Source organism: Coregonus clupeaformis, chromosome 13 (assembly GCF_020615455.1).
Source record: "Coregonus clupeaformis isolate EN_2021a chromosome 13, ASM2061545v1, whole genome shotgun sequence".
In the NCBI taxonomy this organism is placed as follows: Eukaryota; Metazoa; Chordata; class Actinopteri; order Salmoniformes; family Salmonidae; genus Coregonus; species Coregonus clupeaformis.
This window is the reverse complement of record NC_059204.1, coordinates 20,868,780-20,883,237: the sequence shown is the minus strand read 5'-3', so window position 1 is coordinate 20,883,237 and position 14,458 is coordinate 20,868,780. Positions and strand designations below refer to the sequence as shown.

Here is a 14,458-nt window from a genome sequence, read left to right as displayed (position 1 = left end):
AAAAAAAGGTCTAAATAAAAATGTACAAGCAACCAAAAAAATGACTATTTTCCACCTCTAATGAATCGCTCACGTCCCAAGGATCCCGGATAACATTAACATTACTGCTATGCACAGGTCGGAAGTCTACAACATTTTTCGGTGAATGTAACTTTTTTGTGTTAATTCCTTTATATGTCGTTATATAGCCATGTAGCAATGCTTTAAATGACAACATATAAAGTAATTTGGTTTTCTCAAAATAATTACCTAGGCAATTACTACAATCAAGGTGTACAGCGTCGAGAAGAGCTTCTAGGCAGCTGTGCAGTGTTGGGAATACCAGCCTCCAGAGTCACTATACATGACTGCAAGTAAGTTGTCTCTGTCAGCGAGGCTAGCAAGTAGGCAATCTTCAGCACAATTATCAGAACATACTGGCCAACCAGTCCCACACATTCCTTTTAAAAACAGCCATTGATCTAGGTTTAGAAAGTAATCTGCTGTTTTAAATAAGAAGTGCCTGCTTAGCATAAAATCGTTGTTATAAGTAACCTTGTCAGAACAGTCAACCGATGGTCAATTTATTAAGCCTAACCCATAATGTGATTTTTGTCCCCCACGATGAAATCGGGGAGGGGACTGTGGATCTGTCTCTGTCCGTTAGTACGAACTAGTTGCACGCAATATCTCAGATAGCACTGGCCTGATTTTGACAAAACTTGGGTGAATGAGGCATCTTGCCATAGAGATCTGGCATTTACACAATTACACTAATTGGCTAGATGATGGCGCTATAACAGGAGATTGAAAATAACAACTTCGAAAGGTCACGCCCCTCACCCCATCTGACCTAAAGTCATGAAATTCAGAACATAGGTCCCTCTCCTTAGGGACCCATATGGTCCGCATGATGGATTTTCCGCAATTTTGAATTTTGTGAAAAACACTTAAAATGCTACACATCTGGTACCGAATGACCGATCTGCACGACATTTGATAAGTGGCATCTATGGACAAAGGTCTCTCAACACAATATTTTCCAGACTAGTACCTAAAACAACATGACCAATATACATTCACGGGGCGTGGTCTGGCACATTTTGTTACGTTATAGCCATATTCTAAAACTGATTAAGTAGTTTTTTTCCCCTCAACAATCTACACGCAATACCCCATAATGACAAAGTAAAAACAGTTTTTTTCATTTTTTTCACATTTATTAAAAATAAAAAACAACTATCACATTTACATACAGTACCAGTTAAAAGTTTGGACACACCATTCTCTCAACCAGCTTCATGAGGTAGTCACCTGGAATGCTAGAATGAGTTCCCACATATGCTGAGCACTTGGTTACTAGTTTTCATTCACTCTGCGGTCCAACTCATCCCAAACCATCTCAATTGGGTTGAGGTTGGGGGATCTGATGCAGCACTCCATCACTCTCCTTCTTGGTCAAATAGCCGTTACACAGCCTGGAGGTGTGTTTTGGGTCATTGTCCTGTTGAAAAACAAATGATAGTCCCACTAAGAGCAAAACAGATGGGATGGTATATCGCTGCAGAATGCTGTGGTAGCCATGCTGGTTAAGTGTGCCTTGAATTCTAAATAAATCACAGTGTCACCAGCAAAGCACCATCACACCACCACCTCCATGCTTCACGGTGGGAACCACACATGCAGAGATCATCCGTTCACCTACTCTGCGTCTCACAAAGACAAGGCGGGTGGAACCAAAAATCTCAAATTTGGACTCATCAGACCAAAGGACAGATTTCCACCGGTCTATCAAATAAAATTTTATTGGCCACATGCGCCGAATACAACAGGTGCAGACATTACAGTGAAATGCTTACTTACAGCCCTTAACCAACAGTGCATTTATTTTTAATAAAAAAGTAGAATAAAACAACAGTGTTGAGAAAAAAAGAGCAGAAGTAAAATAAAATAACAGTAGGGAGGCTATATATACAGGGGGGTACCGGTGCAGAGTCAATGTACGGGGGCACCGGCTAGTTGAGGTAGTTGAAGTAATATGTAACATTGCTCGTGTTTCTTGGCTCATCCAAGTCTCTTCTTCTTATTGGTGTCCTTAGTAGTGGTTTCTTTGCAGCAATTTGACCATGCAGTCTCCTCTGAACTGTTGACGTTGAGATGTGTCTGTTACTTGAACTCTGTGAAGCATTTATTTGGGCTGCAATCTGAGGTTATTTGCCGATTTCTGAGGCTGGTAACTCTAATGAACTTATCTTCTGCAGCTGAGGTAACTCTGGGTCTTCCTTTCCTGTGGCGGTCCTCATGAGAGCCAGTTTCATCATAGCGCTTGATGGGTTTTGCGACTGCACTTGAAGAAACTTTCAAAGTTCTTGAAATTGTCCGTATTGACCGACCTTCATGTCTTAAAGTAATGATGGACTGTCGTTTCTCTTTGCTTATTTGAGCTGTTCTTGCCATAATATCGACTTGGTCTTTTACCATATAGGGCTATCTTCTGTATACCACCCTTACCTTGTCACAACACAACTGATTGGCTCAAACACATTAAGAAGGAAAGAAATTCCACAAATTAACTTTTAACAAGGCCCACCTGTTAATTGAAATGCATTCCAGGTGACTACCTCATGAAGCTGGTTGAGAGAATGCCAAGAGGGTGCAAAGCTGTTATCAAGTCAAAGGGTGGCTACTTTGAAGAATCTCAAATATAAAATATGTTTTGATTTGTTTAGCACTATTTTGGTTACTACATGATTCCATATGTGTTATTTCATAGTTTTGATGTCTTCACTATTATTCTACAATGTAGAAAATAGTAAAAATAAATAAAACCCTTGAATGAGTAGGTGTGTCCAAAGTTTTGACTGGTACTGTAAGTATTCAGACCCTTTACTCAGTACTTTGTTGAAGCACCATAGGCAGCAATTACAGCCTTGCAGACCTTTGGCATTCTAGTTGTCAATTTGTTGAGGTAATCTAAAGAGATTTCACCCCATGCTTTCTGAAGCACCTCCCACAAGTTGGATTGGCTTGATGGGCACTTCTTACGTACTATACGGTCAAGCTGCTCCCACAACAGCTCAATAGGGTTGAGATCCGGTGACTGTACTGGCCACTCCATTATAGACAGAATACCAGCTGACTGCTTCTTCCCTAAATAGTTATTGCATAGTTTGGAGCTGTACTTTGGGTCATTGTCCTGTTGTAGGAGGAAATTGGCTCCAATCAAGCGCCGTCCACAGGGTATGGCATGGCGTTGCAAAATGGAGTGATAGCCTTCCTTCTTCAAGATCCATTTTACCCTGTACAAATCTCCCACTTTACCACCACCAAAGCACCCCCAGACCATCACATTGCCTCCACCATGCTTGACAGATGGGATCAAGCACTCCTCCAGCATCTTTTCATTTGGTCTGCATCTCACAAATGTTCTTCTTTGTGATCCAAACACCTCAAACTTTGATTTGTCTGTCCATAACACTTTTTTTTCCAATCTTCCTCCGTCCAGTGTCTGTGCTCTTTTGGCCATCTTAATCTTTTCTTTTTATTGGTCAGTCTGAGATATGGCCCTTTCTTTGCAACTCTGCCTAGAAGGTCAGCATCCCGGAGTCGCCTCTTCACTGTTGACATTGAGACTGGTGTTTTGCGGGTACTATTTAATGAAGCTGCCAGTTGAGCACCTGTGAGGCATCTGTTTCTCAAACTAGACACTAATGTATTTGTCCTCTTGCTCAGTTGTGCACCGGGGCCTCCCACTCCTCTTTCTATTCTGGTTAGAGACAAATCAGCCGTTTCCAGCTACAATAGCCATTTACAACATTAACAATGTCTACACTGTATTTCTGATCAATTTGATGTTATTTTAATGGACAAAACATTTCCCTTAAAAAAAAAAAAGATATTTATTTTCAGGTCTCTCCAGAGATGTTTGATCGGGTTCAAGTCCGGACTCTGGCTGGGCCACTCAAGGACATTCATAGACTTGTCCCAAAGCGTTGTCTTGGCTGTGTGCTTAGGGTCGTTGTCCTGTTGGAAGGTGAAACTTCGCCCCAGTCTGAGGTCTTGAGCGCTCTGGAGCAGGTTTTCATCAAGGGTCTCTCTGTGCTTTGCTCCGTTCATCTTTCCCTTGATCCTGACTAGTCTCCCAGTCCCTGCCGCTAAAAAACATCTCCCCAGCATGATACTACCAACCAGGCAAGTCATTCCAATCAATTGAATTGACCAGAGGTGGACGCCAATCAAGTTGGAGAAACATTTCAAGGATGATCAATGGAAACAGGGTGCACCTGAGCTCAATTTCTAGTCTCATAGCAAAGGTTCTGAATACTTATGTAAATAAGATATTTCTGTTTTTTATTTGTAATACATTTGCTAAAATGTCTAAATATTTTTTCACTTTGTCATTATGGGGTATTGTGTGTAGATTGATGAGGATTTGTTTTATTTAATCCATTTTAGAATAAAGCTGTAACATAACAAAATGTGGAAAAAGTCGAGGGGTTTGAATACTTTCTGAATGCACAGTAAATCAGTCAAGTGTATTCGTATTGTAACAAAATGTAGTACACATGTTGCAAACATTGTCAAGACTCAACATTTGCAAGAACATTCATATAGACTTCACGGTGGCGCTATAATGGACACATGTTTATATCACTTGATCTGTTTAGCTCAGAGTTATGAAATTTGGTGCATATGCTCAGGGATATGAGTCTAGCTAACCCACGCGATATCTCAGACACCACTGGCCTGATTTTGACTAAACTTGGGTGAATGGTGCGTCTTGCCATAGACGAGTTGTTTACTGTTGCCTTGTTTTAAATTAGGGGCTGATGGTGAAAAGTAAAAACAAACATGAAGAAACAGTGTGTGGTGCAGTGCACTACCCCCAGCCAGCCCAGGACCCTGAACCCAGCATGCCTGCCCATTAGCAGCACATCAAGCTCTGCCTGGCCCCTCCACCTCCCCCAGTGTCTGTCAGAACAAACAGTGAGCCAGCCACAAATCAAACTCCTCCTTTCTTACCATAACAGAGCCTAGTCAGCCTGGCCTGATATATTGGCCTACTCTGTCACTAGGGGCCATAAACGCTTAGACCCCAGAGGCTTTGAGAGGTCTGCCCCTGTTGGACATTCTCTCTCTGCCCTCTGAAATCGCACCAGGTCTGCAACATGATATGATATTTTGGCCACACATTCTTTCAGGAATTGTTGAGACTAATTGGTGAATATTAGGACTTGATTGTGAGGGACTTAGACCTAAGTGATCATGAGGCATCAAAGCCGAACAAACTGCATACTATTAAGAAATGCTATAGATGGAAGGAAAGTAGTGTAGAAGCTGTGATGTCACGAGAGGCTGTGTCCTGGAGGGACGTTACATCCCCCTGAGATGGCTGCAAACCCAGACAGCTATGGCTCCATCTGCTGGTATGGTCGGGAACTCCACCCCTCTATGGCCAATCTTCCCACGCAGCTGAAACAGATCAGGAGCTGATGAGCTGGAGGTTTTTGAAGGGAAGAGACACACTGAGAGTGAGTGGGTGGGTTGTGAAGTAACACAGTCTCCAACCTGGGCTCTCTGGAGGACAAGAGTGCTGCATGTCCACTTCCATGAGGAATATAAGGATTTGGAGATACTTACCTTTGGGAAATACTCACCTTTGGATATATGCACCTGTGGAAATACGTGTGGGACATTTGGAAGGACGTTTTGCTGGGTTGGCCACTAGCTGCAACGTGGAATACAGTAAGACTGGGGAAAAGTTATTTGAGCGAGGGAGAGGTATGATTTTGGATGTGGAAGAGACATCCCTGAACTGTTAACCCTTAAAGAGCCACAAGAGAACAGAATTGTGTTATACTTTCGTTAGTTTCCCAAGACCTTTAATAAAATCCTTGTTTTGATTGAACCTGGTCTCCTTGCACTACTTGAGCAATCCCGCTGAAAGCTGTGTAGCCTCTCGTGACGTCACAGATGGTGGAGAATACGGGCACGCTCAAGCGTTAATAGTGCATGGCAGAGGAGGATACCGAAGGTTTGATCACCCAGTTTTCCAAGTTGGCCGTAGGCTCCCCGCCGACTGAAATGGAGGACATATTGAAAGCCCTTGTTGCTGGCCAGCACGCCCAGATGCAAGCAAACGTGGCTCTCTTGGAGGAGCAAAAGAAAGCCAACCTTCTGAAGGCAGAGGAATTGCAGTTGCAGAGACAGAGGGTGGTCCAAAATACCCGCCCAATAAAGGCAAGTGACTTTATATCTAAGATGGGAGCTACCGATGACATTGAGGCATACCTGCATGCATTTGAGGCCACGGCCACTAGGGAAGCCTGGCCCAAGCAACAGTGGGTTGGTCTGTTAGCCCCCTTTCTAACCGGGGAAGCGCTGAATGCTGTCCGGGACCTGGGCCCTGACCAGGTTACTGACTATGATGCCCTGAAGTCTGAGATCCTCAGCAGATATGGACTCACAAAATTTGGTATGGCCCAGCGCTTTCACAGTTGGACCTTCCAACCAGACCAACCTCCTCGGCGCAGATGCATGAACTTGTCCGAATCGCAAGGAAATGGCTGGATCCGCAGAGGAATACAGCAGCGGCGGTGGTGGAGGCCGTTGTGGTGGATCGTTACCTCACGCGCCCTGCCTTATGAGGCAAAACGGTTCATCAGTCAACAGGCCTTGACCACGGCTGATCTGACCGTGGAAGCTGTGGAAAAGTACCAGGCCACAGCGGAGATGCTGAATGCTTCCCGAAAAGACCCCAGGAGTGCGGCCCCACCACAAATGGGAAGAACCCGTCCAAAGGACCCCAAGGTCTCGAACCCAGCCACGTCAGGACTTATCCCGGCTCCAGGGGGAGCCAGAAACCAGGCGGGTCCAAGAAGAGTACACCAGGAGGGGGAAACACGACAGTGTTACCGGTGTGGGGAGATGGGACATATCTCCTGGCAGTGTGGGAAACCAGCCGATGAACCTATGCCCACTGCGGAGTCCTCCAGCTCAGCACCCACACACCGTTTTGCCTCGCTCTTGGGAGTCGTAGATGGCGGCCCAGATCGACCCCCCACCTGCCTGGTAACTGTGAATCACCATGATGTGGAGGCCTTACTGGATTCTGGTAGCCGGGCCACCCTGGTGCGTAAGGATTTGGTGGGCCCAACGTGTCTGACCCCGGGGAAAGTCCTCCCAGTTTCCTGTGTCCATGGGGACACCAGAGAATACCCCCATTACTGAACTTACAATGACCAGCACACGGGGAACCATACACACGACGGCGGGGGTGGTTGATTCCCTCCCCGTCCCTGTCCTAATTGGACGAGACTGCCCAGCCTTTTACCCACTCTGGAGAGAGTCTCAGGAGAGGAAACCCCGAGTACCTCGGAAACGGAGAGGCAAGACTCATCCTGGGAAGGCTCCGGTGCAATCCTCCGAATTACTCACTCCCGCCCGGGCTCTGATAGGGATGGCAGGTGCCCAGACCGACACAGAGACGGAGCTACAGAATCTGGACAAAGAACTGTCTGGTCTGAAGGGGACCGCTGAGAGGTATCGTTTGTTAAAGCAACAGTTAGACATGAAGACAGAAGAGTTAGATATCCTCCAGGCTAAACTCCAACAGAGCTCCTTCCGTAAGCAACAGGAGGAGCTGGAGAGGCTGCGCAGGACCATCGAGGAGTGTGAGGAGACCCTGCGCAGTAGTAAGGAGGTCCAGAAGAAGGCAGAGGAGAAGTACAAGGTGTTGGAGAACAAGATGAAGAATGCGGAGGCAGAGAGAGAGAAGGAACTGAAAGCTGCTCAACAGAAGCTAAACTCTGCTAAAACCAAGGCTGATGCGTTCAGTAAGAAACTCAAGGAGAGACAACAGGAGGCTGAGTCCCTGGTCCTAGAGGTGGAGGAGTTGAAGAGAGAGCAGGCTGGCAAGCACCACGGCAATGCGGACGCCCTCTCCCGGCGTGATGCCTTCTTCGCTGCCTTTACCCCGACGAGGACGTCGGTCCCGAGGAGGGGGATGTGTGATGTCACGAGAGGCTGTGTCCTGGAGGGACGTTACATCCCCCTGAGATGGCTGCAAACCCAGACAGCTATGGCTCCATCTGCTGGTATGGTCGGGAACTCCACCCCTCTATGGCCAATCTTCCCACGCAGCTGAAACAGATCAGGAGCTGATGAGCTGGAGGTTTTTGAAGGGAAGAGACACACTGAGAGTGAGTGGGTGGGTTGTGAAGTAACACAGTCTCCAACCTGGGCTCTCTGGAGGACAAGAGTGCTGCATGTCCACTTCCATGAGGAATATAAGGATTTGGAGATACTTACCTTTGGGAAATACTCACCTTTGGATATATGCACCTGTGGAAATACGTGTGGGACATTTGGAAGGACGTTTTGCTGGGTTGGCCACTAGCTGCAACGTGGAATACAGTAAGACTGGGGAAAAGTTATTTGAGCGAGGGAGAGGTATGATTTTGGATGTGGAAGAGACATCCCTGAACTGTTAACCCTTAAAGAGCCACAAGAGAACAGAATTGTGTTATACTTTCGTTAGTTTCCCAAGACCTTTAATAAAATCCTTGTTTTGATTGAACCTGGTCTCCTTGCACTACTTGAGCAATCCCGCTGAAAGCTGTGTAGCCTCTCGTGACGTCACAAAGCCTACCAAAAAACTATTGGGCAACAACAAATCTAATCTCAGACAACTTCTTGGACAAAACTTTTCACTGCAATAGTGAAGGTGTAAACTTGGCAGTAGAAAGCCAAACTGTAATGTTGACCTTTTCACCCTCCCTATCAAATATAAAAATGTGAAGCAGACAACCTAAGAAAATAAACAATAATGACAAATGGTTTGATGAAGAATGCAAAACCCTAAGAAAGAAATTGAGAAACATATCCAACCAAAAACACAGAAATCCAAAAAGCCAAAAAGAATACAGAAATACACTAAGAAAAAACAAATAACAGCTGATGAGAAATCATCTCAATGTAATTGAATAATCTATAGAATCTAACCACTTATGGGAAAATTGGAACACACTAAACAAACAACAACACAGAGAGCCACCTATCCAAAATGGAGCTGTATGGATAAATCACTTCTCAAATATTGTTGGCTCTATAACAAAGAACAAACAGCAAAAACATAAACATGATCAACTACAAATCTTAGAATCAGCTATTAAAGATGACCAGTCCAAAACCCACTGTATTCTCCAATTACATTTAATGAACTACAGGACAAAATACAAACCCTCCAACCCAGGACGGTGGTGTTGATGGTATCCTAAATGAAATGATAAAACATACAGACCACAAATTCCAATTGGCTATACTTAAACTCTTTAACATCATCCTCAGCTCTGGCATCTTCCCCAATATTTGGAACCAAGGACTGATCACCCCACAAATTTGACCCCAATAATTACAGTGGAATCTGCGTCAACAGGAATTTGGGAAAAATCATCAACAGCAGGCTCCAACATTTCCTCAGTGAAAACAATGTCCTGAGCAAATGTCGAATTGGCTTCTTACCAAAATACTGTAAGATAGACCACGTATACACCCTGCACACTCTTATTGAAAAGCAAAGAAAACAAAAGCAGTCTTCTAATGCTTTGTTGATTTCAAAAAAGCTTCTGACTCAATTTTGCATGAGGGTCTGCTATACAAATTGATGGAAAGCGGTGTTGGGGGAAAAACATATGACATTATAAAATCAATGTACACACAAAAATGGCAATAAACACAGAGATTTCTTTCCTCAGGGCCGTGCAGCTTGAGCCTCACCCTCTTCAACATATGCTGTATATAAATTAATTGGCGAGGGCACTAAAACAGCCTTCAGCACCTGGCCTCACCCTACTGGACTCAGAAACCAAATGTCTACTGTTTGCAGATGATCTGGTGCTTCTGTCCCCAACCAAGGAGGGCCTACAGCAGCACCTAGATCTTCTGCACAGATTCTGTCAGACTTGGGCCCTGACAGTGAATCTCAGTAAGACAAAAATAATTGTGTTCCAAAAAAGGTCCAGTAGCCAGGACAACAAATACAAATTATATCTAGACACCGTTGCCCTAGAGCACACACATAATTATACCTAACTCAGCCTAAACATCAACACCACAGGTAACTTCCACAAGGCTGTGAGCTATCTAAGAGACAAAGCAAGAATGGCCTTCTACGCCATCAAAAGGAACAAAAAACGTTATGTCCCAATTAGGATCTGGCTAAAAATACTTGAATCATTGCCCTCTATGGTTGTGAGGTCTGGGGTCCACTCATCAACCAATAATTCACAAAATGGGAAAAACACCCAATTGAAACTCTGCATGTAGAATTCTGCAAAAATATACTTAGTTTACTATGTAAAACCCCAAACAATGCATGCAGAGCAGAATTAGGACTATACCCGCTAGTTATCAAAATCCAGAAAAGAGCTGTTAAATTCTACAACCACCTAAAAGGAAGCGATGCCCACACATTCCACCAGAAAACCCTCACCTACAGAGAGATGAACCTAGAGAAGAGTCCCCTCAGCCAGCTGGTTCTGGTGCTCTGTTCACAAACGCAAACAGAGCCCCAGGACAGCAACACAATCAGACCCAACCAAATTATGAGAAAGCAAAAAGATAACTATTTGACACACTGGAAAGAATCAACCAAAAAACGGAGCAAATTGGAATGCTTTCTGGCCCTAAACATAGAGTAAGTGCACAGTGGCAGAATACCTGACCACTATGACTGATTCAAAATTAAGAAAATGTACAGACTCAGTGAGCATAGCCTTGCTATTGAGAGAGGTCGCCATGGGCAGAACTGGGTCTCGAGAGAAGACAGGCTATGTCCCCACTGCCCACAAAATGAGGTGGAAACTGAGCTGCGCTTCCTAACCTCCTGCCAAATGTATGACCACATTAGAGATACATATTTCACACAGCTCCACAAAGAATTTGAAAACAAATCAAACATTGACAAAACTCCCATATCTGCCATGTGCAATCACAGCAGCAAGATTTGTGGCCTGTAGCCATGAGAAAATGGTAACCAGTGGAGCACAAACAAGTAAACAACTATGTAAATACCACCAACATCTATCTGTTATTAATCTTCCCCTACTATTTGTACTACAGTATAACCAGTTGCACATGGCTAAAATCCTGATAATATAACACTTGAAATGTCTATCTCTTTTAAACCTTTTTGGGTGCAATATTTCCTGTTAAATTCTAATAGTTTTTTGTTGATGTTGTTTTGTCTTCTCACTTTTGTTTGTTTATTTTACTTGCTTTGACATGTAAACACGTTTCCCATGCCAATAAATCCATGTAATTGAGAGAGAGAGAGAGAGAGAGAGAGAGAGAGAGAGAGAGAGAGAGAGAGAGAGAGAGAGAGAGAGAGAGAGAGACAGAGACAGAGACAGAGAAGGTGGAGCAGTGGAGGCTGCTGAGGGAAGGATGGCTCATAATAATGGCTGGAATGGAGTGAATGGAATGGTATCAAACACATTGTGTTTGATACCATTCCATTCACTCTATTCCGGCCATTATTATGAGCTGTCCTCCCCTCAGCAGCATCCACTGAGGTGGAGGTAGGGGTGGTGATCTTGAAGAGTAGTTTAGGGGGTGTGTCCTTTAGGCACCAAGAAACACAGAAGGGGGAAGCCACTAGTACAAGGTGGGGTCATAGCATAGGATGGGTGTAGTGTAGAGTTCAGCACACATACTCACACACAACGTTGACTCAGATCAAAGTTCATCCATGTCTCTGTGTGCACAAGATGATAAAATGGAGAGGGGGGGGTGTGAGGGGGTTATGAAACGCCAACAATGTACTGTGGGGCAGACAATCTGGGCACGCTACCATCTTATTACTGCCAGTTCCAGGTCAGGTTCACATGACACTCCTGTCCTGGCGAGCCACTGTGTAATCTCACGCGGCAGACAGACCTGATGTTCTGTTCTGAGAACCTCCATCATTTCCTGCTACAGCCACTGGGGATTGTGAAAGTGAAAGGTATCCTACTATTTGTTTCCACCTTTTAACCCTCCACTTTTCCCCCATAATGTGAGCACAACTCCACAACTTTTGAACACAACTCCTACCCCGTGACTCTGGAATAATTTCATTCTGATGTGGCTCATGCAATGGAACGTATGTTTTGTAATGTCAGTTGAGTTTAATCAACAAATCACAGCACATATTGATGGGTACACTTGCTTTTACTTCTTGCTATGCTCCTCGCAATGGAGATTCCCTAAAAAAACACACCACTTCGATACCGCTATGACCGGAAGTGACTTTTTCGTAGCAGGTTAGGAGAACTTAAGCAGCAGGTTAGGAGAATCAACGGAGCAGGTTGGGAAAAGTAGGTTAAGGTTAGGAAAATACTCTCTTAACCTGCTACGAAAAGTCACTTCTGGTCGTAGCTGTATCGAAGTGGTGTGTTTTTAGGGAGTCCCCCTCTCAATGGCCACCAGTCCACCCATTATGCCATCATTGACTTGAATTTGGATGCATGTTCTACTCATTCTATTTCTATGGTAGCACATGCAGTCAGGAGAGGAGGAGAAGACAAAATGTGTCTTAAAAATTGTGCGGAAAGTATTCAGACCCCTTCGCTTTTTCCAACTTGTGTTACGTTACAGCCTTATTCTAAAATGGATTAAATAGTTTTTTTCCCTCCTCATCAATCAACACACAATACCCCATAATATCCCACTGGCTATAGGGTGAATGCACCAATTTGTAAGTCGCTCTGGATAAGAGCGTCTGCTAAATGACGTAAATGTAAATGTAAATGTAATTTCACCATGAGGCCAATGGTGACTTTAAAACAGTTACAGAGTTTATGGCTGTGATAGGAAAAACTGATGATGGATCAACAACATTGTAGTTACTCCACAATACTAACCTAATTGACAGAGTGAAAGAAGGAAGCCAGTACAGAATACAAATATTCCAAAACATGCATCCTGTTTGCAACAAGGCACTAAAGTAACTTTTTGTCCTGAATAGAAAGAGTTATGTTTGGGGCAAATCCAATTACAGAGTACCACTCTCCATATTTTCAAGCATAGTGGTGGCTGCATCATGTTATAGGTATGCTTGCAATCGTTAGGGACTGGGGAGTCTTTCAGGATAAGAAAGAAACGGAATGGAGCTAAGCACAGGCAAAGTCCTATTTTATTTTGTTTTATTTAACCTTTATTTAACTAGGCAAGTCAGTTAAGAACAAATTCTTATTTACAATGACGGCCTACCAAAAGTCAAAAGGCCTCCTGCAGGGACGGGGGCAAAAATAAAATAAAGGTCAAAACACACATCACGACAAGAGAGACACCACAACACTACATAAAAAAAAAATAATAATAATTGTAAAGTGGTTATCCCACTGGCTATAAGGTGAATGCACCTATTTGTAAGTCGCTCTGGATAAGAGCGTCTGCTAAATGACGTAAATGTAAATGTAAATGTAAATAATGACAAAGCAAAAACAGGTTTTTAGAAATTTGAGCAAATGTATTAAAAATAAAAAACTGATATCACATTTACATAAGTATTACTCAGTATTTTGTTGAAGCACGTTAGGCAGCGATAAGCGATTACAGCCTCGAGTCTTCTTGGGTATGATGCTACAAGCGGTGGGGTTATGGTATGGGAAGGCATACGCTATGGACAACTAACACAATTGCATTTTATCGTTGGCAATTTGAATGCACAGAGATACCGTGACGAGATCCTGAGGCCCATTGTCGTGCCATTCATCCGCTGCCATCGCTGTCAGCATGATAATGCACAGCCCCATGTCTCAAGGATCTGTACACAATTCCTGGAAGCTGAAAATGTCCAAGTTCTTCCATGGCCTGCATACTCAGCAGACATGTCACCCATTGAGCATGTTTGGGATGCGACAGCGTGTTCCAGTTCCCGCCATATCCAGCAACTTCGCACAGCCATTGAAGAGGAGTGGGAGAACATTCCACAGGCCACAATCAACAGCCTGATCAACTCTATGCGAAGGAGATGTGTCGCACTGCATGAGGCAAATGGTGGTCACACCAGATACTGAATGGTTTTCTGATCCACACCCCTACCTTTTTTTTAAATGGTATCTGTGACCAACAGATGCATATCTGTATTCCCAGTCAGGTGAAATACATAGATTAGGGCCTAATGAATTTATTTCAATTGACTGATTTCCTTATATGAACTGTAACTCAGTAATTGTTGACATTAAAAGGTTAACAAATTTAATAAAAGCAATTATTAAACCTGTTTGTAAGCTTAAATTATATCAAACTCAACCGTGTATTTTTTCCAGGGATGAAGACATGGATGTCTCATGGTACAGTGGGGTATGCAAAATAGGTCAACTTTGAGAACCTCTATCTCCTGAATGTTTTGTCATTCAGGTCCAAAAAGTCACTTTCTGACGCTTCTTCCATGGGCAAACATGTATGGAAAGTTTTGTTCAAATCAAAAGGGATG

General features: G+C 43.8%; 1 pseudogene; it reads left to right on the top strand.

The window, feature by feature from the left end:
• The window catches only part of LOC121579437, a 37,689-nt pseudogene that overhangs the window by 645 nt on the left and 22,586 nt on the right, over window positions 1–14,458 (top strand).